The sequence below is a fragment of the Ovis aries genome, chromosome 26, assembly GCF_016772045.2.
Source record: "Ovis aries strain OAR_USU_Benz2616 breed Rambouillet chromosome 26, ARS-UI_Ramb_v3.0, whole genome shotgun sequence".
Classification (NCBI taxonomy): Eukaryota; Metazoa; Chordata; class Mammalia; order Artiodactyla; family Bovidae; genus Ovis; species Ovis aries.
This window is the reverse complement of record NC_056079.1, coordinates 661,613-689,589: the sequence shown is the minus strand read 5'-3', so window position 1 is coordinate 689,589 and position 27,977 is coordinate 661,613.

The window sequence follows — 27,977 nt, the reverse complement described above, 5'->3', positions numbered from 1 at the left end:
TAACCTCAGATATGCAGATGACATCACCTTTATAGCAGAAAGTGAAGAGGAACTAAAAAGCCTCTTGATGAAAGTGAAAGTGGAGAGGGAAAAAGTTGGCTTAAAGCTCAACATTCAGAAAACGAAGATCATGGCATCTGGTCCCATCACTTCATGGGAAATAGATGGGGAAACAGTGGAAACAGTGTCAGACTTTATTTTGGGGGGCTCCAAAATCACTGCAGATGGTGACTGCAGTCATGAAATTAAAAGACGCTTACTCCTTGGAAGAAAAGTTGTGACCAACCTAGATAGCATATTCAAAAGCAGAGACATTACTTTGCCAACAAAGGTCCGTCTAGTCAAGGCTATGGTTTTTCTAGTGGTCATGTATGGATGTGAGAGTAGGACTGTGAAGAAAGCTGAGCCCCGAAGAATTGATGCTTTTGAACTGTGGTGTTTGAGAAAACTCCTGAGAATCCCTTGGACTGCAAGGAGATCCAACCAGTCCGTTCTGAAGGAGATCTGCCCTGAGATTTCTTTGGAAGGAATGATGCTAAAGCTGAAACTCCAGTACTTTGGCCACCTCATGCGAAGAGCTGACTCATTGGAAAAGACTCTGATGCTGGGAGGGATTGGGGCCAGGAGGAGAAGGGGACAACCGAGGATGAGATGGCTGGATGGCATCACTGACTCGATGGATGTGAGTCTGAGTGAACTCCAGGAGATGGTGATGGACCGGGAGGCCTGGCGTGCTCCAATCCATGGTTTCGGAAAGAGCTGGACATGACTGAGCGACTGAACTGAACTGGGTGGTCCAGTCAGTGGTTAGGATTTGGTGCTTTCACTGCTATGGTCCCAGATCCATCCCTGATTGGGGAACTAAGATTCTGCAAGCCACATGGTGCAGCAAAAAAAAAAAAAAAAGGAGACAGAGAGAGAGAGAAATCATTTGCAAGTCATATATTTGATAAGAAATTAGTATCTAGAATATATAAAGAACCTCTTAATGCAATAACAAAGAGAAAAAAAACACAATTCAAAAAATAGGGCTTGAATTCCTCCAAAGAAAACATTCAGATGTCCAACAAGTTCAGCATCACTAGTCATTAGAGAAAAGCAAATCAGACACAATGAAATAGCACTTCACACCCACTAGGATGGTGTTACTGTGCCGAGTCATACACCCGACATGGAAAACGGGCTCAGATTATGTTTATATACATGCTCAGAGCAACATTACTCACAGTAGCTAAGAGCTGGAAACAACCCAAGTGCCCACCAACAGATGATGGATAAACAAAATGTGGTAAATCCATACAGTGGAATGTTATGAAGCCTTAAAAGTGAAGGGGGCTCTGAAACATACTACAACATGGATGAGCCGTGAAAACATTACACTAAGTGAGACAAGGCAGACACAGAAGGACTAATATTGTATGATTCCATTTATATGACATACTTAGAATAGGTGAGTTCACAGAGACAAAGTAGAATAAAGTCACCAGGGGTGGGGCAGGGGAGAGGTGGTGGTGGTGGGGTGCAGCGGGATTGAGTCAGTGTTGAATGAGGATAAAATTCTGTTGTTAAGGAAAAAAAAGTCTGAAAATGGATACTCTTGAAGGTTGTACTATGCTTAGTCACTCAGTCATGTCTGACTCTTTGCAACCCTATGGACTGTAGCCTGCCAAGCACCACTATCCATGGGAATTCTCCAGGCAGGAATACCGGAATGGGTTGCCAGACCCTCCTCCAGGGGATCTTCCCAACCCAGGGATCGAACCCAGGTCTCCCGCACTGCAGGAGGGTTCTTTACCACCTGAGCCACCAGGGAAGCCCTGGTGAGGTTGCATATCATAAAGTTACTTAATGCCACTGAATTTAAAATAGTAAAAAGGCTAAATATTATGTATATTTTACCACAAAAAGAAGAGGAACAAAGTACTAATACATCCACAACATGGTGAAACCTGAAAACACGCCATTCAGTAAAAAACACGGGTCACCAGAGGCCAGGGACAGTGTGATTCATTTCTAGAGCAGACAGATCCACAGAGACAAAAAAGCAGATCAGCCCTGCCGGAGCAAGGGCTGGAGTTACTTCCATTGGTCAGTTTCTTTGAGGGGTGATGAAAATGTTCCAACACTGGTTTGGTGATGGCTACAGTTTTGTGAATATAACAAGAACGCTTTAAATGGTGAATTGCTGGGTATGTGAACTATTTTTCAAAAGGAACAGCTATTCCAAGTTACCCTGGGCATTTACCTGTTTCCAGAACACCACTGGGAACAGGCAAATGTCCCAGGCGTGTTTCCTGTGTCCCAGTCACTAGCAGTACAGAACTCTGTTATGATTAACAGCAGCTGGTATTAATGTCAGATCACACATTCCTTGGAAATGTGATGTTTATTTATATGTCCCTATTTTCTCCAGCCATGAAACTAAAAAACACTTGCTCCTTGGAAGAAAAGTTATGACAAACCTAGACAGCATATTAAAATGTAGAGACATTACTTTGCCAACAAAGGTCCATCTAGTCAAAGCTATGCTTTTTCCAGTAGTCGTGTACAAATGTGAAAGTTGAACCATAAAGAAGGCTGAGCTCTGAAGAACTGATACTTCTGAAATCTGGTGTTGGAGAAGACTCCTGCAAGCCCCTTGGACTGCAAGGAGATCAAACCTGTCAATCATGAAGGAAATAAATCCTGAATATTCATTAGAAGGACTGTTGCTGAAGCTGAAGCTCCAATACTCTGGCCCCCTAATTCGAAGAGCTGACTCATTAGAAAAGACCCTGATTCTGGGAAGACTGAAGGCAGGAGGAGAAGGGGATGACAAAGGATGAGATGGTTGAATGGCATCGCTGACTCAATGTATATGAGTTTGAGCAAGCTCCAGGAGATGGTAAAGGACAGGGAACCTGGCATTTTGCAGTCCATGGTTGCAGAGTTGGACACAACTGAGTGACTGAACAACAACAATTTTCTCCTAATATTAAAATACATCACATTTGGTCAACACTAGTTCTGTGTACAGAAAAACCTTGCACATTTGGGAAGAGATTCTATGATACGACTGCTCTGCTTTGTGACCCCTGGTCTCAGGTAGGAATACGCAACTGACAGATCTGTATATGTGATTCCTGAAACATTTCACTGGAGCCCATGGGACTGCAGCACAGGGTCCTGAGCCTCTGCTATAGACTGAGCGCCTGCGTCCTCCCAACACCATGTAGTAATCCACCCCAAGGTGAAGAGGTCATGAGGGTGCAGCCCCCATGCATAAGATCAGTGCCCTGATGACAAAGACCCCTAAGAGCCCCCAGCCCTCCCCCCACGTGAGGACACTGCAGGAGATGTCGTCTGCCAACTAGCAAGCTCTCAGCAGACACGGGATATGTGAGTCCCCCGGATTCCGGGTCTTGTTCTAACAGTCTGAATCTTCCAAGGGCGGAACCACCTCATTTCCAAAGTCCCTCCCTGGTCTATAACATGCTCAGTCACTCAGTCCTGTCTGACTCTGTGACCCCATGGACTGTAGTCCCCCAGGCTCCTCTGTTCGCGAGATTCTCCAGGCAGAATACTGGAGTGGGTTGCCATTTCCTGCTCCAAGGGATCTTCCTGACCCAGGGGTGGAACCCACATCCCCTGCATTGCTGGTGGGTTCTCCACCGCTGAGCGAGCAGGGAAGGCCCTGGTCTATAAAGAGTGTCCATATCTGTTGAAAACCGAATGAGCTAATTCTATTCTTTAGCTCTTTCTCTCCTAGGGACTAACGCCAGGGGCTGACATTTGGCCTCAAGGTGGCCGCAAGGTGAACCCGCGAGGACTCGAGCTGAATGCACGGCCACCCTGCGCCCACCCTGAGAGGGGAGCGGACGGTGCACCGGCCTGAGGCCCACGGGCCGGCTGTCTGGGGTCCGAGTCGACCCGGCGCCTCTCCCGTCACCGAGGTCCTCAGGTCTCAGCCCTCACTGTCTGCACCTGCAACCTCACAGGGGTCCTGAGTGGGTGGCGGGCGCGTCCCTCCTGCCTGGGCACTGAGCAGCCGCTTCCCTGGTCCCCGCGGCCGCCCGACCCGCGCCCCACTCCCCGGCCCCCTGCACACGGGCCGCTTCTCCTGACAGGGAGCCCTGCTGGCTGTGCCCCCTCAGCCGGCCCCAATCTCCAACAACGGCTTCCCTCAGGCCCCTCGATTTCCGTGCTCCTCAAAACCCGTCCCCTCAGGGTGCCCAGGGTCCAGGAGAGCCCTCGAGCCCGAAGTACAGATTCCGGAGGCAGCCGCGACCCGGCCCTTAAGCCACGGGCCAAGAGAAAAACGGAAATGCAGAGTCAGACCCCAGCGCCCCACAAAACAGAAACCTTTACCTTAAAGCAGGGTGACTGTGAAACCTGGGCACAGGCAGCCCCCTTCAGTTAGAGCTGGGACAGCGCCGCCCCGCGAGGAGCCGCGAGGCCGGGTTGCTGCGGCGCCGGGCGCAGGGTCACGTGTGCGGCCGCGTGCCCACTCCACGCACTGGGCCGCAGCGAGCGCGCAGTGCATGCGCAGACGAGCTACACCTGCGGGATTCGTAGGCCGTCCTGCTCAGCAGGGCGTGTGCAGACCTTTCACGTGTCCTCAAATTGATTTTTAACTTTTACTTACAGAGGACTGGGTGGTACTGATACATGAATCTCCCTCTTAGCTCTCACAGGCTGTAGGGAATCTTGTAGCCTATTACTAGAGTGCAGGAAGGAGGGGTGTTATCTCTTTTCTACTTAAGCCTCAATCTGAGGACCAGAAATAGGGCTTCTCAGTGGTCCTGCCTTACCTCCAGCTGTAAGTTTACATCCAACACAAATTCCTGCCACTGTTCCAGGGATATGCCCTGTGTTCAGTTGTGAACAACTCTTTGTGACCTCATGGATTGTAGCCCACCAGGCTGCTCTGTCCATGAGATTTCCCAGGCAAGAATACTGGAGTGGGTTGCCATCTCCTCCTCTGGGGGATCTTCAGACCAAGGGATCAAACCAGCGTCTCCTGCATTGGCAGGCGGATTCTTGACCACTTACCACCTGGGAAGCCTGGTACTGATGTACCACCTCTGAATTCCTGGTCTAGTTTTATCAAGGACTGAACACACAAGCATTCTCTGATTTTCCAGGCACTCTTGTTGTGTAGAAGAGCGAGCCATGTCTCTGACCTCTGGGTGGTGTCTGCCCCTGGCAGTGTTTCCTAAGAAGACTTGAAGTACTCACAGCTCTCTGCCTCACCTTACCTGCTTTCCTTGGAAATCATGACTTGTAGAACCTTCCTTTCTAGCATAAATCCTGCAACACCTCTTTCCTTGATACCCAGGACAGAAGTGTAAGCAGAATCAACCTATACGGAACTCATGGCAGCGTATTGTAAAGACAGACACAGCACAGTTAGAAAGGATTCACTTGGATTCACTTAGATTTCCAGATGGGCGTTTCCAACTGGAAATTCTAAGATCCTTCAGTTGGATCACATATCAAATTTTAAAATAAGGCCACATTCAAATAATGGTACCACCACTGTGAGGTACTGACAAGAGGCAAGCTTTCCAAGCACTGGGGACTTTTGTGTGAAAACGAGGGAAGTAGACCGTCACCAAATAGCCTGACTGAGCAGCCCGCCCCGCTAGGGGCACGTCAGCAAAGGCAGCTTTCTGCTCTGCTTTACCTGCAAATGCTAAGGAACTGTCCAGTCTGCGGTCCTGAACCACATTCTCAAGGAAATGAACTAGCCTGTCCTGAAACTATACCTCTACCTTTCGAATTGTCTGCATCATACTTAAAACAACGAATTCATCTTGGTAACACCTATAAATTAAAACAATGAAAAACTAAGCCACTCCCTGTTTTAACTCTGGTCTGGTCACATAAGCTATTATTAGTCTTCCACCAAAACATGAGAATCAGCAATGATATTATAAATGAACTTGTTTTCCTACAACTGAACTCAATGACCATTTTAATTTGCAGAAAGATAGGTTTCCATGTGTGTTTTAACCAGTGTTGTGGACTATGTCCCTGCAAAATGCATCTGCTGAAGCCTTTACTACCAATGTGACTGCTTGGGAACAGGGCCTTTAAGGCCATAATTAAGGTCCTACAAGGTCCTAAGGGTGGAGCCCCAGCTGACAGGACTCCTGGCCTAATAAGAAAAGAGACAGAAGGAGGAGGGCAGAAGCCCTGAGGTCAGGCGAGGAGAGGGGAAGGGGCTTTGCCAGGATCCAGCCCCGCTGACCCTGGGCCCAGATCGCCAGCCTCCAGAATGAGAAGCAGGCACCCACGCTGGAGCCCTGGCCTGGCCTCTTCTTCTGGCAGCCAGGGCAGCTGAAAACAGTCAGAGGAAAAGAAGCACAGATACACGCTGATGCACCATCACTCTGCCTGGGAATCCATGAAACACTCTGCTTCAGCCAATTATGTATGAAGAACAAACAAGACTCAGAAAGAATAAAGTAAATTTTCAATTTGAAAGATATGATCAATTTTATCATTTCCCAAATTATTCAGTTTCATCAATGTTGTGCCCAAATCACTACAAAACAAAAAATCATCTGAAAAGAAATCCATGTTTCTGCCACCAATTAAACAGCTCTCCATAAGGCATTAAGATCAGTGTTTTTCACATCCTGATTTAAAAGGACAAAATGCGTTCCCTAGGGCTGGTGGAAGCTTCACGACCAGCCCCTCCTCCCCAGCCCCAGGATGTGTTTTGGACAGGAGAGGACACCAGCCCTCCTGTTGGCCTGCGGCTGGAGCCCCGCAGGGCTCACACACAGCACTTCTGACCAGAATCAGAGGAAGCCATCCTTCACTCCGGTGTGGCTCATCCACAGCGGTGACAGGGCATCTCTGTGGTCACCTCCAAAATCATCACAAAGCATCATCACCCAAGACCAAACCTGGAAAGGAGGCGATCTGTAAACAGACAAGCTCATAGCATGTGAAAATGAAACAGTGAGATGCGTTTCTGAAAGGCAGTTTGATCCAAATAAAGTAGATGGGTGCCACATTCTGATTTTTTTACTGTGTCAGGGAAAGAACACTTAGTATGAGATCCATTCGAGGTCCAGCACAGCACTGACCACCAGTGGGACACGGGGCAGCAGAGCTCAGAGTTCATTCACCTGCTGAACTGGGGAAAACACAGAAGTCTCTTCACTGTCATTGCCTTAGAGATATTTTCGGATGGGGGTGGGGAGCACCATAAGACAAGAGGAGGGTGGGCTCAATGCCAGAAAAACCTGACTTTCAGTTCCTGTCCCGCCACCTACCAGCTACTCGGACCTGACCAAGTCATCTCACTCCTGCACTGACCCTTGAACTTCATGCCCACCTTGCGGGCACAAATGAGCACCACTGCCACTATGACTGCCAGGACAACCAGTACAACCAGGGACGAAGATGCAGGCAGTAACATGGAGACAGAGCCCCCAGAAACTCAGGGCCTGGGGGCCAGGGGGTGTGCGGGCAGGACTGGCCTGACCCCTGCACGTGCATGCCCCCCCACTTAACATGCAGGTGTCGGTGGCAGTGCAGAGCCCAAACTCTGGATGTCTACAGGCACTAAAACGTGACACTTAGGAAGGCGGGAGGGGTCTTGCAGAGAAGCAGCAGGAAAGCGTGTTTCCTAGTGAAAGGAACGACCTGGGAGGCTCACAGAGCATACACACCGAGGACACTGCCCACAGGGACACCAGCCCGGCCAGCCACCCAGCAAGGTGGCGTCAAAGCTGCAGACACAGGAAGTGAACAGGGACTTAGGTTTTCAGTACACAGCCTGAAAGACCCACAAAGTTCAAGTTACGGGCAACGGCCCTTTGTCTTTATCATCCTTTATGACTCTAAAAGGCATCTGGGAAAGTCCCCAGTGGGGATGAGAAACGCTGCCCTGGCACCATCAGTGGAACCCTAATAAGCCCAGATGTGCTGATATATCATGGCCTCCCTGCGCCAGCTCCCCACCAGATGGGGCTGCACATCAGGAAAGCAGGGACCTCATTCAGGACTACAGATCGTCATTCTAGAGGGAGAATACTGTAATTAATGAAGAGCGAGCACAAAACAAAGGAAAATTTATACTTCAACACACAAGTTACACAGCTGTTGTTATTACACCAATAACAACAATACGTCGGGGATGCAGAACAATGTGGCTGTGTTACAAGTGAAACTCTTTTTGAGGAAGTCATGATCATCAAAGACCACAGGCTTTTCCTGTGTCACTGGCCCCTGGCTCAGTAATCTAGGTTCTGCAGAACTATCATCCACTGAGCATCGATGGAGCAGCGCTGCTGGCCCGTGAGGGGACAGACCACAGAGGTGAGGGACACAGACACATCTGTGCCCTGATCTGCTCTGTGTGCCAGGCCGCGGGCTCCATGCACACAATCACCCTGCGAACTAGAACAAGCCTCTCTTTTCAGGTAAGGAAACCAGTACTGAGGACAAGTGACTCATCTGCTGCTATAAGACAGTAAGGGTGAGGTCATAATTAGATTTAGATTTATGTGGCTCCAAACTCATATTCCTCGCTGCTATGCCACACAGACACACGAGTGTTCCACCAACGAGAGAAAAAAAAATCTGCAAATAAATTCAAAGCCAGCTCTCAGAGGATCCGAGTATGCAAGCTCCTAACAGCTGATGGGTTGATTCCAGGGGGTTTCCTTAGAAACAGTGAACTCTGTGAGTTACAGGAGGAGAAAGATGGTCAGGGAAGTGGGGGCAGGTACTGGTAGAGAGTCTTCTAGAAGCAGAGACAGAGGTGGGAAGAAGCTCCTTCTCCATTTTAGGGTGCAGATACTTCACAAAGTCAGTTTCATTTTAAATATAACAGACCAAGTGTGAGGCAGGAGCTGCTGGCGATGCTCCTGAAGACAATTTCTACCTTATATTCTGTGCTTCTGGTCCAAGACGCAGAATCCTATTCCTATTGGCCATTTGGGTGCACTACCATCATTTCAACTGAAATAGGTTTGGATTATTTTCATATCTCCAGGCAAGACAAAGGAAGTACAAGCCCTCTAACAAAACACATTTAATGTATGTGATGGATGGACAAAATTCGGGATGACTACAAACTATAACCATAATCTTTTATTATGAGAGATGCTGGAGATCCCTGCAGTGAGATGCAAGCAAAAAATCTTCAAAAAAAATTAAGAAAATGTATTTTGGAAGCTCCAATATATCAACAATCATGTATTTCAATCCTTTAAAATCTAAGACATAGGAGAAAACATGAAGTGTTATAATCAAATCACTTCTTAAAAATCTATACCGCCACCAGATAATACCTACAGTTACTATAAACACCTGTGCAAGGTAGAGCTTCCAAGACAGAGAAATCCTTATGTGTTGGCTCTTCCAGCATCAGTAATACATTTTTAAAAAGTAGTATATTAGTCAGGGAACATCTACTCAGCATCTCCCTACATACTTTTTATTATGCTAAAATAGACATGGACTTTACCACATTAACCTCTTTTAAGCACACAATTCAATGTCATGAAGTACAGATACAGTCACAATGTTGTGCAACCACAAACACTATTTACATAGTTTTAAAAATATTCACAGTAAGGAGGCTTAGCACACACACAAGGAAATATGAACAAACCAGGTACAAGTCCAAACAGCTGGGCTTCTGCTCAGGAAACAACAGGAGGCTGGAACAGGTCTCAAGACAGCCCCTCATGTGGACCAGGGACCTCGATCCAGGTCCTAGCCTCTGGACTCACCATGAGCTGCTAGTCACAGGACCCAGCCTCTCGGGCTCCGTACCTCCGCCATCACCTCAGAGAGTGATCCCCACAAGAGGCAACTTGTGGCTGGGACTCCGAGGGCCTCTGTCGAGAGCTATTTAACAGTAGGGCTCGGACTCCCCAGCCCAGCACGCTGCACTCCCCACCCCCCCAACCCCATGCTGTGTTTCTGTTCACTGGAAGGTCCATGGCTAGGGACGTGTCTGCAGATGAGGTGACAGCTCTGCACCCGCCTGGTCCCCGGAGTCCCTCACATCACTCAGGGTACACGTTTGCCTTCTGCTGGGACCCTGACATGGCCCTGTCTACACCACTGCACTCGGGGACTTTTTAAACCTTCCCACAGAGCACCCGGTTGGACACAGTTCAGAACACGGCCATACTCATAACTCATCAGGCACTAACAGAAAAGCAGTGAACTGCCTGGTGAGCGCCTGCCTGTGGGCAAAGCAGCCTGGGGGACCAGAGTCACCGCAGGGAACCACCACCGAGTGACTGGAGGCAGGTACACGGCTTCTCTTTGCCCACCTTTACTGAAACATAAGCTTCCCAGGTGGCTCAGTGGTAAAGACTCTCCCTGCCATTGCAGGAGACACAGGTTCCATCCCTGGGCAAGGAAGATCCCCTGGAGAAGGGCATGGCTACCCACTCTAGTATTCTTGACTGGAGAATTCCATGGACAGAGAAGCATGTGGGCTACAGCCCATGGGGTCACAAAGAGTCGGACACAGCTGAGCACACACTGAAATCCAGCAGGCACACAGACACAGCACTGTGCATTTACGGTCTAGATATGAAGGTCTGGCACGTACATATTGTGAAGTGTTACTTGACAAGTCCTTCACCTCGCATGGTTACCACTTCTTGTTGCTGTTGTGATGAGAACATCAATGCTCTAAACTCACAGCAACTTCAGGTGTATAATACACAACTAACCTGTCGCCTAGCTGAATGTCAGACCCCCAGACTTGTTCGTCCTGTAGCTGGAAGCTTTTACCTTTGACCAACACAGGTGCCTTGGGCAACCACCATTCTATCGTTTGCTTCTATGGGCTCAACTGGTTCTATTCTAGTTTTCTTTTTTTAATTCCACATATAAGTGAGATCATACCATACCATACTGATATTTCTCTGACATTTCACTTAACATAACACCCTCAGGTTCCATCCCTGTTATCACAAAAGGCAGGATTTCCTTCTTTTTAAAGGCTTGTTGATTCTTACATGCAAGAATTAAAGATTTTAAAATTTAAAAAATAAAAACTAAAATTAAAAAAAAAAAAAGAAACCACATATCAGTAGGTTTATATAGAAAAAAATAAAGATCTTTTCATTTAGTGACTCACAAAAAAAAATAAATAAATAAAGGCTTGTTGATATTCCATCAGGTATTATATGCTGTGTATATATAACCATTCATCCATCAGTGGACATTTAGGTTGTTTCTATCTTGGCTTGTAAATAATGTGGCAATGAGCAAGGCAGTACAGACATCGCCTTCAGATAGTGATTTAATTTCCTCTGGATATATAACATACCTTCCTAGTCTAAAGAAATAAACTTTAAAGTTTTAAAAGACAAAGTAGCATAATAAAATGTAATTTCAGCTTATTTAGAATATTTTTTCAGAAAACTATATACATGGATAATTTATGGAGATATATATATATATATATATACATGAGAGATAACAAAGCAGATATGGAAAAATATTAAAAATTGGCAGATTTGAAAAATAATTTTTTCAAAAATGTATACAGGAACCAATATATATTTTTAAATGTATTTAAGAGTATTACCAAATTACTAAGATATTTAGGTTTTTAAATGAATGAAGAAATACTGTTATACTCCTTAGCTGTTATTACCCAAGAGTGTAATGCTTTTAACACTAACATTACATGCTGTTACTTTTAAAAAAGTTGTCCCACCCTTGTTCTTGTTCAGTCACTAAGTCTCGTCTGACTCTCTGCAACCCCATGGACTACAACGTGCCAGGCTCCTCTATCTTTCACTATCAAATTTTTTCTGCTCAAATTCACTTCCATTGAGTCGGTGATGCTATCCAACCATCTCATCCTCTGCCGCCCCTTTCTTCTCCTGCCCTCAATCTTTCCCAGCATCAGGGTCTTTTGCAATGAGTTGGCCCTTCACATCAGGTAGCCAAAGTCTTGGAGCTTCAGCATCAGTCTTTCCAATGAACATTCAGAATTTATTTCCTTTAGGATTGACTGATTTGATCTCTTTGCTGCCCAAGGGACTCAGGGTCCTACAGAGTCCAGGGACCTACAGAGGCCCTGACACTTACCTCTAATATCCGTTCAGAATCCCAGTTCCCTGACCAGGAGCAAATCTGCTCGCCCTGCAGTTGAAGCATGGAGTCTTAACCACGGACCACCAGAGAAGTCCTGTGTTTACTCTTTTATCCTTAATAACACAAGCCCTGAGTTTAAAGATTTGCCAACATGGTGGCAAAATAACATAAAATTTGCCATTTTAACCATTTTTAAGTGTATAATTCAAGGCCCTTAATTGTATTCATGATATCCTACAATTAGCTGCATTGTTTCCAAAATGTTTCAACAGCCTGAAAAGAAACTCTGCGCCCTGTAACCCTCTCTCTCTCCCCCAACCCAGCCCTGTCTCTGAGTGCCTGTTCTGAGTATTCCACATAGTTCAGATCAGTTCAGTCACTCAATCATGTCCGACTCTTACGACCCCAAGAACCACAGCACACCAGGCCTCCCTGTCCACCACCAACTCCCAGAGTCCACCCAAACTCGTGTCCATTGAGTCGGTGATGCCATCCAACCATCGTCCCCTTCACCTCCTGCCTTCAATCTTTCCCAACATCAGAGTCTTTTCAAATGAGCCAGCCCTTCACATCAGGTAGCCAAAATATTGGAGTTTCAGCTTCAACATCAGCTTCCTTCCAGTGAACACCCAGGATTGATTTCCTTTAGGATGGACTGGTTGGATCTTCTTGCAGTCCAAGGGACTCTCAAGGGTCTTCTCCAACACCACAGCTCAAAAGCATCAATTCTTTGGGGCTCAGCTTTCTTTATAGCCCAACTCTCACATCCATACATGACTACTGGAAAACCATAGCCTTGACTAGAAGGACCTTTGTTGACAAAATAATGTCTCTGCTTTTGAATATGCTGTCTCAGTTGGTCATAACTTTCCTTCCAAGGAGTAAGTATCTTTTAATTTCATGGCTGCAATCACCATCTGCAGTGATTTTGGAGCCCCAAAAAATAAAGTCAGCCACTGTTGGAACCATTCAATATCTGTACTTCTGTGTCTGACTTACTTCATTCAGCACAATGTTTTCCAGATCCATCATCCTGTAGCAGTGTCAGACTGCATCTTTTTCAAGGCTGAATAATATTCCACTGTATAGATAGCCCACATTGTTTATCCCTTTATCACCCATAGGCAGTGGGGTGTTACACCTTCTAGTAACTGTGAATAAAGGCTAGGACAGTGGCATATGAGTCCCAGTTAGAGTTGCTGTTTTCAGATCACTTAAGTACATCTTAGGAGTGGGACTGTTAGGTCACAAGGTATTTCTGTGAACTTTCTGAAGGTCTGCCAAGCTGTGTGCCAAGCTGTGTGCCAAGCTGTGTACCATATTTTCCACTCCCACCAGCAAAGTATGATTGTTCCAGTTTCCCCACATCCTGACCAGAACTTATTTTCCTTTGCTTTGTTTTGGGGTTTTTAGTTGTTCTTGATTTGCTTGTTTGTTTTTGCCATCCTGGTAGGTGTGAAGTGGTATCTCTTTGTGGTTTTGATTTTCATTTCCCTGAAGGAGATCTGAGAGCCGAAGAATTGATGCTTTTGAACTGTGGTGTTGGAGAAGACTCTTGAGAGTCCCTTGGACTGCAAGGAGATCCAACCAGTGCATTCTGAAGGAGATCAGCCCTGGGATTTCTTTGGAAGGAATGATGCTAAAGCTGAAACTCCAGTACTTTGGCCACCTCATGCGAAGAGTTGACTCATTGGAAAAGACTCTGATGCTGGGAGGGATTGGGGCCAGGAGGAGAAGGGGATGACAGAGGATGAGATGGCGGGATGGCATCACTGACTCAATGGATGTGAGTCTGAGTGAACTCCGGGAGTTGGTGATGGACAGGGAGGCCTGGCGTGCTGCGATTCATGGGGTCGCAAAGAGTCGGACACGACTGAGCGACTGAACTGAACTGAACGGAATGACTAATGATGTTGAGCATCTTTTCATGTGTGTTGACCATTTTATCTGTTGACCATCTTATATCACCTTTGGAGAAATAGCAATTACTGTCCTTTGTCCATTTTTAACTGGGTTGGGTTGTTTGTTGTCTTGTGGCTGAGTTGCAGGATTTATACATCCTGAATATTAAACCCTTACCAAGAGTAGGAAGTCAAGAAACACCTGGAGTAACAGGCAAATTTGGCCTTGGAATGCGGAATTAAGCAGGGCAAAGACTAATAGAATTTTGCCAAGAAAATGTACTGGTCAGAGCAAACACCCTCCTCCAACAACACAAGAGAAGACTCTACACATGGACATCACCAGATGGTCAACACCAAAATCAGATTGATTATATTCTTTGCAGCCAAAGATGGAGAAGCTCTATACAGTCAACATAAACAAGACGAGGAGCTGACTGTGGCTCAGATCATGAACTCCTTATTACCAAATTCAGACTGAAATTGAAGAAAGTAGGGAAAACTGCCAGACCATTCTGGTATGAATCTAATCAAATCCCTTATGATTATACAGTGGAAGTGAGAAATAGATTTAAGGGCCCAGATCTGATAAGACTGCCTGATGACCTATGGAATAAGGTTCATGACATTGTACAGGAGACAGGAATCAAGACCATCCCCATGGAAAAGAAATGCAAAAAAGCAAAATGGCTGTCTGGGGAGGCCTTACTAATAGCTGTGAAAAGAAGGGAGGTGAAAAGCAAAGGAGAAAAGGAAAGATATAAGCATCTGAATGCAGAGTTCCAGAGAATAGCAAGAAGAGATAAGAAAGCCTTCTTCAGCAATCAATGCAAAGAAATAGAGGAAAAGAACAGAATGGGAAAGACTAGAGATCTCTTCAAAAACATTAGAGATACCAAGGGAACATTTCATGCAAAGATGGGCTCGACAAAGGACAGAAATGGTCTGGACCTAACAGAAGCAGAAGATATTAAGAAGAGGTGGCAAGAATACACAGAAGAACTGTACAAAAAGATCTTCACAACCAAGATAATCACGATGGTGTGATCACTCCCCTAGAGCCAGACATCCTGGAATGTGAAGTCAAGTGGGCCTTGGAAAGCATTGCTACGAACAAAGCTAGTGGAGGTGATGGAATTCCAGTGGAGCTGTTTCAAATCCTGAAAGATGATGCTGTGAAAGTGCTGCACTCAATATGCCAGCAAATTTGGAAAACTCACCAGTGGCCACAGGACTGGAAAAGGTCAGTTTTCATTCCAATCCCAAAGAAAAGCAATGCCAAAGAATGCTCAAACTCCCACACAATTGCACTCATCTCACATGCTAGTAAAGTAATGCTCAAAATTCTCCAAGCCAGGCTTCAGCAGTACGTGAACCATGAACTTCCAGATGTTCAAGCTGGTTTTAGAAAAGGCAGAGGATCCAGATCAAATTGTCAACATCCACTGGATCATGGAAAAAGCAAGAGAGTTCCAGAAAACCATCTATTTCTGCTTTATTGACTATGCCAAAGCCTTTGACTGTGTGGATCACAGTAAACTGTGAAAAATTCTTCAAGAGATGGGGATACCAGACCACCTCACCTGCCTCTTGAGAAATCTGTATGCAGGTCAGGAAGCAACAGTTAGAACTGGACATGGAACAACAGACTGGTTCCAAATAGGAAAAGGAGTATGTCAAGGCTGTATATTGTCACCCTGCTCATTTAACTTATATGCAGAGTACATCATGAGAAACGCTGGACTGGAAGAAACACAAGCTGGAATCAAGATTGCTGGGAGAAATATCAATAACCTCAGATATGCAGATGACACCACCCTTATGGCAGAAGTGAAGAGGAACTAAAAAGCCTCTTGATGAAAGTGAAAGTGGAGAGTGAAAAAGTTGGCCTAAAGCTCAACATTCAGAAAATGAAGATCATGGCATCTGATCCCATCACTTCATGGGAAACAGATGGAGAAACAGTGGAAACAGTGTCAGACTTTATTTTTGGGGGCTCCAAAATCACTGCAGATGGTGACTGCAGCCATGAAATTAAAAGACGTTTACTCCTTGGAAGAAAAGTTATGACCAACCTAGGTAGTATATTGAAAAGCAGAGACATTACTTTGCCGACTAAGGTCCATCTAGTCAAGGCTATGGTTTTTCCTGTGGTCATGTATGGATGGACTGTGAAGAAGGCTGAGGGCCGAGGAATTGATGCTTTTGAACTGTGGTGTTGGAGAAGACTCTTGAGAGTCCCTTGGACTGCAAGGAGATCCAACCAGTCCATTCTGAAGGAGATCAGCCCTGGGATTTCTTTGGAGGGAACGATGCTAAAGCTGAAGCTCCAGTACTTTGGCCACCTCATGAGAAGAGTTGACTCATTGGAAAAGACTCTGATGCTGGGAGGGATTGGGGGCCAGAGGAGAAGGGGACGACAGAGGATGAGATGGCTGGATGGCATCACGGACTCGATGGACGTGAGTCTGTGTGAACTCCAGGAGTTGGTGATGGACAGGGAGGCCTGGCGTGCTGCGATTCATGGGGTGGCAAAGAGTCGGACACAACTGAGCGACTGAACTGAACTGAACCAGATATGTTATTTGCCAATATTCTCTCATGTTCATGGACTTTCTTTTACTCTAGTGATAATGCTTTTTTTGTACAAAAGTTTTATAATATAAACAAGGCCCAGTTTATATTTATATATATATATATATATATATATACACACACACAGACACGCACGCATACAGATTGTTTACTAAGTCACTAGAGAAGATATATATATACACACATATAGTTTTCTCCTGTTACCTATATTTCTGGTGCTGTATCTAAGAAACCATTGCCATACCAACAGTATAAAAAATTTGTCGCTAAGTCTCTTCTAAGGGCTCCCGCTCTCGCAGTACCGACCCATGCTGAGTTAGCGTCTGTGCACGGTGTGAGGCAGGCTCCAGATTCACTCTTGCGCACGCGGACGTCCCGTTTTCCCAGCATCAATTGTTGAAGGCGCTGTTTTTTCCCCACTGAATAGACTTGACACTCCTGTCAAAAATCAGTTGCTACTCCCTGTTTTTATATGGGCCATAAGCTAAAAATGGTCTTCACATTGTTACATGACTTTAAGAACCAAAATAATGTCTCATGACATGTGAAAACTATATGGAATTCAATTTTCAGTATCTATAAAGTTTTCTTGGAATATGGCAATATGTATTCATTTATGTGTGGCCAGGGCTATTTTCAGAAGATAATGGCAGAGATGAGAAGTGCAAGAGAGATGAAATGACCTGAAAAGCCTAAAATATTTATTATCCGACCTTTTATAGAAGTGTCATATTCCTGCTTTAGGATGAATACTGCCTCTCCCAGCTTACCTTGAAGACAGGAATGGCCATTGACTAAATTTCATAAGGTAAGATGGTAGCAGAAACGTTGTGTGACCCCTAAGACAGGTGCTTAATAACAGGGAGTGCTTAATAATAGCCCTTCTTAGTGCTGGGTGGAAAGTTTATATGATGACTGGCGTCCATCTTGGCACGTGAGACAAAACCCAAGTTGAAAGAGGCAGAGCAACAAGCTAGAGGACGTCCATATCCGTGACGCTGAAGGAACGTCCAGAGAGCCATGCGTGCTCCCAGGTCGGCCTTTGTTTATATATATATATCTTAACTCACTGTTATTTTAGGATCTTTTTAAAATGTTGTGTTAGAACCTAATATACACTGAAATTCATCTGCCCCTAAGAGCTGCTGTATTGCAATGTCATTTAAGTCAATCAAGTCAAATGCCATGCTTTTGGCAAATGATTAGTTTGTTCCCGGCACAATATCTCAACAGAAACTGCCTCTACCAACTGGGGGACCCAACTGTTCTAGAGCTACTTGGTGAATAATGTCTTCATTTTCCAGCCACTGTGTAACAGGCTTAAGAATATTCTCAACAAACTACATACATACCAAAGGAAAACAAGGTCTTTACCAAACACAGTACTTAAAATATATCAATTATCAAATCATCTTAGTCATAGAAGGACTAGCTGAAAATCTTCTAGTCCATGTTACTGATTTCTTTTTTTGCCTTTGAATTATATAAACGTATACACAAACATCCTTATATAAAATGCATGTAAAAAGAGACAAACTTGTATTGAAGCTGGGGTGGGGGGAGAGAGGTGAGTGCCACCCACTCCCCCTAATTTTCAAGTTCTTTCTGCAATGCAGGCATAGTTCAGAGACACTAGGAGCTGTGGGGTGAGGTCTCAGACCACTGCAATGAAGTGAATCACATGAAAGTTTGGTTTCCCAGTGCATGTAAAAGTTGTCTGCATACTATACTGCAGTCTGTTAAGTATACAACAGCATTGTCTATGAAAAAAAATTATACATAATTTAGAAGTACTTTACTGCTAAAAAGACATGCTGAACCTTCAGCAAGTTGTAATATTTTTGTCAGTGGAGGGTTTTGGCCTTGATGTTGATGGCTGCTGATGGATCAGGGTGGTGGCTGCTGCAGGTTGGGGTGGCAATTTCTTAAATTAAGACAACAGCAAGATCCACTGTATTGATTGACCCCTTCCTTTCACGAGCAATTTCTCGGCAGCAGCAACATTGTTTGATAGCATTTTATCCACAGCAGAACATCTTTCAAAATTGTGGTCAATCCTCTCAAGCTCTTCTGTTGTTTTATCAACTAAGTTTACTGAGTAGTCTGAATCCTCTTGTCATTTCAACCACTGTCACAGCCTCTTCACCAGGAGTAGCTTCCATCTCAAGAAGCCGCCCTCTTTGCTCGTCCATAAGAAGCAACTCCTCATCCTTCAGGTTTCATGAGGAGATGCAGTGTTCAGTCCCATCTTCAGACTCCACTTCTGATTCTCGTTCTCTTGCTGTTTCCACCACATCTGCAGTTCCTTCCTCCACTGAGGTCTTGGACCTCCACAGAGTCATCCATGAGGGTCGGAACCAACTTCTTCCAAACTCTTGTTGATACGTTTTCCCCTTCCCACTAACCACAACTGTTCTTAACAGCACCAAGAACTGTGAATCCTTTCCAGCAGATTTTCAGTGGACTTGATTTGATTGCCCAGATCCATTAGAGGAGTCACTGTCTATAGTATACAGTTTTAGCATTATGATATGTGTTTCTTAAATAATAAGACTTGAAAGTAGGAATTCCTGATTGATCTGTGGGCTGCAAAACGGATGTTGTGTCAGCAGCCACGAAAACAACATTCATCTCACTGTCCCTCTCCATCAGAGCTCCTGGGTGAGCAGGGGTGTTGTCAGTGAGCAGAATAATTTGAAAGGAATATTTTTTTCTGAGCATCAGGTCTCAACAGTCGGCTGAAATTATTCAGCAAACCATGTTGTAAACAGATGCGCTGTCATCCAGGCTTTGTTGTTCCATTTACAGGAGCACAGGCAGAATACATTTAGCATAAGCCCAAGAGCGCTAGGATTTTCAGATGGTCAAGGAGCACTGGCTTCAACTTAGAGTCACCAGCTGCATTAGCTCCTAAGAGGGTCAGTCCTGTGAAGCTTTGAAGCTGGGTATTGACTTCTCCTCTCTCACTATGAAGGTCCTAGATGGCATCTTCTTCCAACAGAAGGGTGTTTCATCCACCTTGAAAATCACTAATTCTAGATCTGGATAACTTGCTGCAGCTTCTACATCAGCAATGGCTAGAAAACTGACTGGCCCACAACATGCAGATGAGTTTTATGAACTCATCGTAAAACAGAACAGCTTGAGCTCAGGATAAGTGCCAGGCCAGACGGCACTCGAGGACTCCATAGTTAGCATCTTGTTAATATTGTCTCAGAAGATACAGTAATGGATTTTAGATGAAACTGAGAGTTCTTTTTTAAACACCACAGTGACAAATATATATAAGTGCTTAGGTCAGTTTTAATCTCATCAAAGGAAATAGGTAAACTACTGAGTGTTTAAAAGGTGCTGTGAAAGGAGTCATTGTCTAAAGAGGACCTGAAATGAAACCACGGCCCCACACTGCATGCTGCTGCTCAGAGGCCACGCCCAGGGCCCTCCAGGCAGAGGGAAGCGAGTGAGTGGCAGCTGCTGGCCCCCCTCAGAAGGCCAGGAACCGTGTGCAGACAGAGTTCTGACAGCGGGTTCCTGGAGGACAGGACCCACACCCAGTGTCACCTAACGTGGTGTTGCTCAGTCGCCTAGTGGTGTCCGACTCTTTGCGACCCTGTGGGCTGTAGCCCACGAGGTCCTATGCCCGTGGATTCTCCAGGCAAGAACAATGGAGTGGGTTGCTATGCCCTCCTCCAGGGGATCTTCCAAACCCGGGAACTGAATCCAGGTCTCGAACCGGGTCTCCCACATTACAAGCAGATTCTTTACCATTTGAACCACCAGGGAAGCCCTCTTCTAACATACTTACACCCTAACATAGATGGGGAAGTGAGCAGATACAAACGTACCATGGGGACAAAGGCGTGGTCCTGTGAGAAGCCAGGGACGTATCCAGGACGGCTGGACAAGTCTGGTACTGTGAGACCCCTGCTTTACTTACAAGCTGGTTCCTTTCTGCTTCATCCTCCCTGTTATTTTAAACAAGGAGATTATCAGCTGAAGTTCAGCACTGCAATAAGGAAGGTTTCTGTTTCCGCTGCCCTGACTCTTGTCAGCCTTTTCCAGGTCCATGGCAGGCACGGGGTTACTGTGAGTTCCACGTGCACGAGGCACCCCGTGACACTTCTGCGTGCCCTGGGGAGGGACACCCAGCGCCCCGCCAGGCAGGCTCACCCCCTCTTCAGCAGCCTTGATGCTGGACGTGGCCTGACCTGATGCCAGCTGTGCCTCTCCAGATCACCTGGCCCATTCTCTATGCGTTCATCTCCATAACCATCTCTCTTTCTTCCCAGATTCCTTCAGACAATCTCTCCCAGGAATAGCCTCGAAGATATGGACCCCTGGCCCAACATGACCCACTTCAAGGTGCCACATCCATGGCACTCCCTTGGGAGGCTCCCCCTTCACCAGGAGGACAGCATGGCCCATTGCAGCCCCTCGGATTCAGGCAGCACTACTCATAAATTCCCTGAGCAGAGGGCCCTTTATCCCGCTGTGCAAAAAGGATTATCTGAATATGGTAGCACTGCACTTGGCTCAAATAAGAGGTAACTCTCTCTCTAAAAACTAGGTTTCTCAAATCAGTATAATAATAGAGGGCCAAGGCAGGGGACGTTTCCCCAGAGCTGGGGGTAGGGGTCATGGGCCCTTCCAGCCTCTGCATCCAGAACTGGTCTTCCCACTGCTCCTACCTGCCATCCATCCCCATGCTCCCCGAACATCAGACCCCTGATTCCCGTTCCCCAAACTAGTGGTCTTCGTGATTTTTCTCAAGCACCCTTTGAAAAATTTTAAATGACTACTAGAGCATTGCAAATGATTTAATTCCTAGAATAGCATATTGACTGCAATTAAATGAAACTGCTCCCCTGTTCTTCTCTATGCATCCAGTGGCCTCACAATGACTATATCTGTTCAGGGGCCGCCGTGCTCCAGGCTGCCTGCCGCGATACTGAGCCCGAGCAGACCGACCGAGCCCCACAGACAGACTGCGCTCCTGGCAGGGAGCAAGTCCAACTCTGAGCTGTGTGTGAACCAAGCAGTTAGAAATTTTACACTGTTTCTTTTACGCCTTCAACTCTTAATTCCACTCCATTTACCCCAAAGGATTTCATCCTAAAGTAATATACTTTACGCTTGAAAGTTTTTATTGATCATCACTTCATTCTTCCCTGCAAAAAAGAAGTATATGTGAATTGAAATAAGACATCCGGCGACCATGAGGTTCCAAGTGTTTTACAGAGATACTGCAAATTTTTTTTAATCTAAATTTATTTAATTGGAGGCTAATTACAATATTGTATTGGTTCAATACAGGATCCTTGGGGCTGGTGCAAATTTTTATTAACAATTTTAAACATAAAGATTAAACTTTTACCACTTCACAATGGAGTTCTTTTACAAAATGTTTCCATGAGTAAATACAACTTCTTGCTGTACTGAAACTGGGTCCAGCATATTTCTGTTCTCTGTTTTATCTGCTGAGATTTAAGCATGAGAAACCTTTTTCACACAGAGACCCAAGCCACTGATTCCCAGAAAGTGTTACATCAAAGTCACAGTGATCTTCCATCCAAAATTACTCTTGATGACCCGCTAGATGACAATGTGAGGGGTCCTCCTCAGGTCTGGTGGAGAAAGAAGAACTCAGGACCACCTGACTGGTACCAGCACATGGTGCCCGGCCCCTAGTGCCAGCCTCTCCCCTCCCACCCTCGTCCTGAGCATCCCCCAGAGATGGACGCACCCTTTCCCCCAGGGGCCAGGGCAGTGTATCCGAGGACAGAGATGGGACGAGAACACTGAGGAGTGGGGCCCCTGAGCCTCAGGACCAGTATTAAGGAGAAAGGGAACCTGTATCATACTGTGCGCTTCACTGTGTTGTCTGTAATGAAAGGTCATACACAGGTCAAAGACACACACATTCACACACGGGAGGACGATGGTCCACCTCCATCACTATTACGCCTGCTTCGGGAATCAAAGCGACACATTCACCGCAGGACACCTCACAGGGCTTCCCACCGCCATCGGTCCCTGCACTCTGCTCCCCCAGCATCCGGAGGCCTACTTGTGCAACGTGAAACACACACGCAGACCTTTCAGGAAAAGGGCTTAGGAGAGACAGGGAAACAGTAACCTCAGTGAACTTCTGGCCAATGTCATTTAGGAATGCCAGAGAATCCTATTACTTTTCAAACTGAAAAGTGGTTCACGTCTGCCTTGAGGTACTCAGGTATTTAATTTACTAGCCTTCTCTTCCTTCCGAGACCTCACCACCCCGCCAAGTGACCGCCAAGGGCTCTGTGGAGAAGGAAATGTATGAACGTGAAAGAAGCAGGTGCTGGAGTATCGTGTGAAGTGTCGCATGGAGGGAGAAGGGGCTGAGGACGCAGAGTCAAGGGGGTGACGAAGCAGGCAAGAGCCAGGACGCGAGCCCGGCTGCCCAGGGAGGCCTGGGTCCCAGACGGCTCACAGGGCAGAGAGGCCCGGGAAACTCAGTGACCGCAGCGTCCTCACACCCTTCATGCAAGATGCCCAGCAGCCTGCCCACAGCCCACTGGGGAAATCGGAACTTCTTCACTTCAAAACCAGAATTGATTTGCTCTAAATGAAGACCTGAACTCTGCATTTAGAACTTCGCCAGCAACACAGCCAGCTCTGTGCCCAACCGCCCTGAAGAGAAGCCCCCCTGGTGACCAGCTCCACCTCCAGACACAGAACCAGAGCCACAGTGACAGAAAAAGTGAAAGAGACACTGCAGGAAACGGAGTAGATGGAAAAACCCAGCAAGTCAGTCTCCACAGAGAAATCTGAGAAGATCTGGGGCCATGAAAAAAGGAACAGAGCAGAAAGAAGTCTTAGAAACTGAAAATTGCTGAGGATAACATTTTGGTAGGAGACAGTATTGAGAAAATTTACCAGAAAGTAATATAAAAATATAAAAAAGACTCAAAAGTATATAATAGAAAAGACATAGGACATTAGAAGCAACCTAGATGTCCATCAGCAGATGAATGGATAAGAAAGCTGTGGTACATATACACAATGGAGTATCACTCAGCCGTTAAAAATGGATGAAACTGGAGCCGATTATACAGAGTGAAGTAAGCCAGAAAGAAAAATACCAATACAGTATACTAACACATATATATGGAATTTAGAAAGATGGCAATGATGACCCTGTATGCAAGACAGCAAAAAGAGACACAGATGTGTATAGCGGACTTTTGGACTCAGAGGGAGAGGGAGAGGGTGGGATAATTTGTGAGAATGGCATTGAAACATGTATACTATCATGTAAGAATCGAATCACCAGTCTATGTCCGATGCAGGATACAGCATGCTTGGGGCTGGTGCACGGGGACGACCCAGAGGGATGTTGTGGGGAGGCAGGTGGGAGGGGGGTTCATGTTTGGGATTGCATGTACACCTGTGGTGGATTCATGTCAATGTATGGCAAAACCAATACAGTATTGTAAAGTAAAATAAAGTAAAAATAAAAATTAAAAAAAAAGAGTCTATCTGGGGAAGGTCCTACATCTGAAAAAGAGTTTCAGAAAGATAAAAGAGAAGAGAAAAGAAAGGAAAAAAATAACAGAAAAAAATAGAGGGTAATAGAAACTGAAGGTAATAGATTATCAAGGACATAGTATATGAGAGTTTACAAAAGCCAGGATCATAATTTCAGACCAAAAGCATCCACATGGCCCAGCATTTTGACTGAAACAGGGAAAAACCTACACCCATGTATGTGAATCTTTAGAACGCAAACATAAGAGAAAGCAAAAAATGTCCAGAAAGAAGTCAGCTACAGCAAAGGAAACAGAACTGGACTTTCCACACTAAATTACAGGAAACAGTGGGAAAAGGCTTTCAAAATTCTCAGACAAAATTATTTTGACACTGGAATTCAATACCCAGCCGAACTTTCACACATAATGAGGGCAGCATTTCTGATGCACAAGAACAGAAAAGTTATCTTCTACTCTTATTTTCTCAGGAAATTATTTGAAGACATGCACCAACTAAAGGACGGCAAAAGTCGAGACAGAGAAAGGCAAGATCTTTGAGGAACTGTAGGTCAAAACAGCCAAGAGAAGAGTTAAAAGGGTGAGGCTGCACTTCACACCCAGAAAGCAGTTGGTTCTGAAAAAAATCAGAGCGAAGATTCTGGAAGAAAACCTCCGGCCTGCCAGTCAGTTGGTGAAGGACCAAGGAGGGTGGCTCTCTCTGAGCAACGGCCCCTGGAGCATTTACATCAACTCCAAACGGCTATTTTCCGTCTTCAGCTCATAGGAGAAGCACGAAAATTAACCATGATTTCTAAACAGAACTTCAATGGACTCACCCTTGACAAATGCTGCTGAAAGTGAGTAACTGAGTGAGTGGTGCTGATGCCTCACAGCACAGAATGGATGTCAAGTGACACCACCAGAGCCAACAGAATACGGAAGGTGGAGCTTATCCATGAAAGCTAATGAGTCAGCAGAGAGAAGAACCCAGCAGGAGCAACCAGGTTATATGGAGGGAAGGGGAAGACACAGGAAACAGTTAACAACGTCTAGAGTAGGTTAATTAGGAGACATGGAAATTATCTGTGAAGACCTGAAAATACATAGTAAAAAGTGAGTCACACAATGAAACTTCTGTGGGACACTATAATGATGAATACATGTCATTATACACTTGTCCAAACCCACAGAATGGACAACGGCAAGAGAGAATCCTAATGGGAACCACGGGCTCTGGGCGGCGGTGACGTGTGCATGGAGCTTCATCAGTTGTAAAGATGCACTGCTTGGCGGGGACATTCATGGTGGGGGGCACTGTGCATGGCAGGATAACAGTATGGTATGTGAGAAATCACTTGCCTTCCTCTCAATGTTCTGTAAACCAAAAACTGCTTTGAAATATAAAGTCTATTTAAAACTAGTTACCACTGATTCTCCTGGGCCTGGGGCTGAAAGGGCTGGAGCAAGACCCTGCTGCCCTTCACTGTGTACTATCTGGGGCTTCCCTGGTGGCTCTGCCTGCAAAGCAGGAGACCTGGGTTTGATCTCTAGGTTGGGAAGATCCCCTGGAGAAGGGCATGGCAACCCACCCCAGTATTCTTGCCTGGAGAATCCCATGGACAGAGGAGCTTGGTGGGCTACAGTCCATGGGGTTGCAAAGAGTCAGACATGACTGAGCAACTAACACATACTTTCCACTGTTTGTCCATATGTTCAGTTCCGTTCAGTCGCTCAGTCATATCCAACTCTTTGCGACCCCATGAATGGCAGCATGCCAGGCCTCCCTGTCCATCACCAACTCCCGCAGTTCACCCAAACTCATGTGCATCAAGTTGGTGATGACATCCAGCCATCTCATCCTCTGTCATCCCCTTCTCCTTCTGCCCCCAATCCCTCCCAGCATCAGGGTCTTTTCCAATAAGTCAACTCTTCGCATGAGGTGGCCAAAGTATTGGAGTTTCAGCCTCAGCATCAGTCCTTCCAATGAAACCCAGGACTGGTTTCCTTTAGGATGGACTGGTTGGATCTCCTTGCAGTCCAACGGACTCTCAAGAGTCTTCTCCAGCACCACAGTTCAAAAGCGTCAATTCTTCAGCGCTTATCTTTCTTCACAGTCCAACTCTCACATCCATACATGACCACTGGAAAAACCATAGCCTTGACTATGTTGCTGCTGCTGCTAAGTCACTTCAGTCGTGTCCGACTCTGTGCAACCCCATAGATGGCAGCCCACCAGGCTCCCCCATCCCTGGGATTCTCCAGGCAAGAACACTGGAGTGGGTTGCCATTTCCTTCTCCAATGTAGGAAAGTAAAAAGTGAAAGTGAAGTCGCTCAGTCATGTCCAACTCTTAGCGACCCCATGGACTGCAGCCTACCAGGCTCCTCCATCCATGGGATTTTCCAGGCAAGACTATGTTAAGTATGTGCAAATATTACTTTATGACATATGTAAAGATATATATTAAAAGTAATTAGTTTTTAAATTTTTATTAAGTAACAAACCTGAGACGCAAGAATAAGTAGATAGAGTTGAGAGTTTCCTCCTAAAGAAAATTCTTCGTTATTACTTCAAAGTGTATACAGAAAGTACAGACGTAGCACTGAGTTTTTATCTGAAGGAAATACTAAGAAGACTTCTGATACAGGTGACACCCGGTTACAGTATCCTGCCTCCTGTCCGTGCCTGGCACCATGGGCCTCAGACCAGAGCCACCCATTAATCCCGAACCTGCCTTGAAGCCTCCAGCACCTACAGGTCCAGGCTTTCATCTTCAGACCAGTTTTATAACAGAGATATCAAGCTGGACTTCCCAGGAGGCACTAGCGATAAAGAACTCTCCTGCCAATGCAGAAGACGTAAGAGACACAGGTTCAATCCCTGGGTCTGTAAGAGCCCTTGGAGGAGGGCATGGCAACCCACTCCAGTATTCTTGTTTGGAGAATCCCATGGACAGAGGTGCCAGGCAGGCTAGTCCATGGGGTCGTAAAGAGTTAGACATGACTGAAGTGACTTAGCATGGACAACAACAGAGAGGCAGCCTGCTTTGCTTTTCTTGTGGGGTCTTGTCTGACTTTGGTGTCAGGGTGATGCTGCTGGCCTCATAAGATGAGTTTGGAAATGTTTCACCTACTTCCATTTTTAGACAGTTTTAAGAAAGAGCTGGTTGAGTTCTTTGAGTACCTGGTAGAATTCAGCCATGAAGCCATCTGATCCTGGACTTCTCTTTGCTGGTAGGTTGTTGATTCCTGATTCAATCTCCTTATTGTTAATGGTCTGATCAGGCTATTTCTTCTTGATTCCGTCCTGGCAGATTGTATGTTTCCAAGAATCTATCCATTTTCTTCTAGGTTGTCCAATTTGTCGGCATAGAATTATTTTTTTAAAAAATCCCCAATGATCCTCTTATTTCTAGGCATCCATCATAATATCTCCTCTTCCACTTCTGATTTTACTGACTTGAGTCTTCTGCCTTTCATCCGCTGGCCTAGCTAAGGGCTTACCAAGGGCGGCACCTGTCTTGGTGGACTCGGGGGATGGGCCCACATGGCATCTGCCATGCTGGCTTAGCAGGGGAACGAGAACCCCCAGTGTCTCTACAACAAGGTTGGAAAATAATGATCACAGTATAAGTAACCTAGATACGATCCTGATGAATAATTAAACCCAGAGAACTACAGAGGAAGAGAAATGTATGTTTATAACTTGAACAACCAGAATCATCTACTCCAGTTCCATCCACGCACATGGAGTGTGAAGCCAGAGTCAGTGAGCTGGCTGGGGGGGTGGGGACCAGGAGGAATGAGGGGCTGGTGGGCTTATGGGCCGTCAGCAGAGTGACTGATCAGTTGTGAGTAAATAACCTCAACGTGGGAAGCATGAGTTAACATAACCAG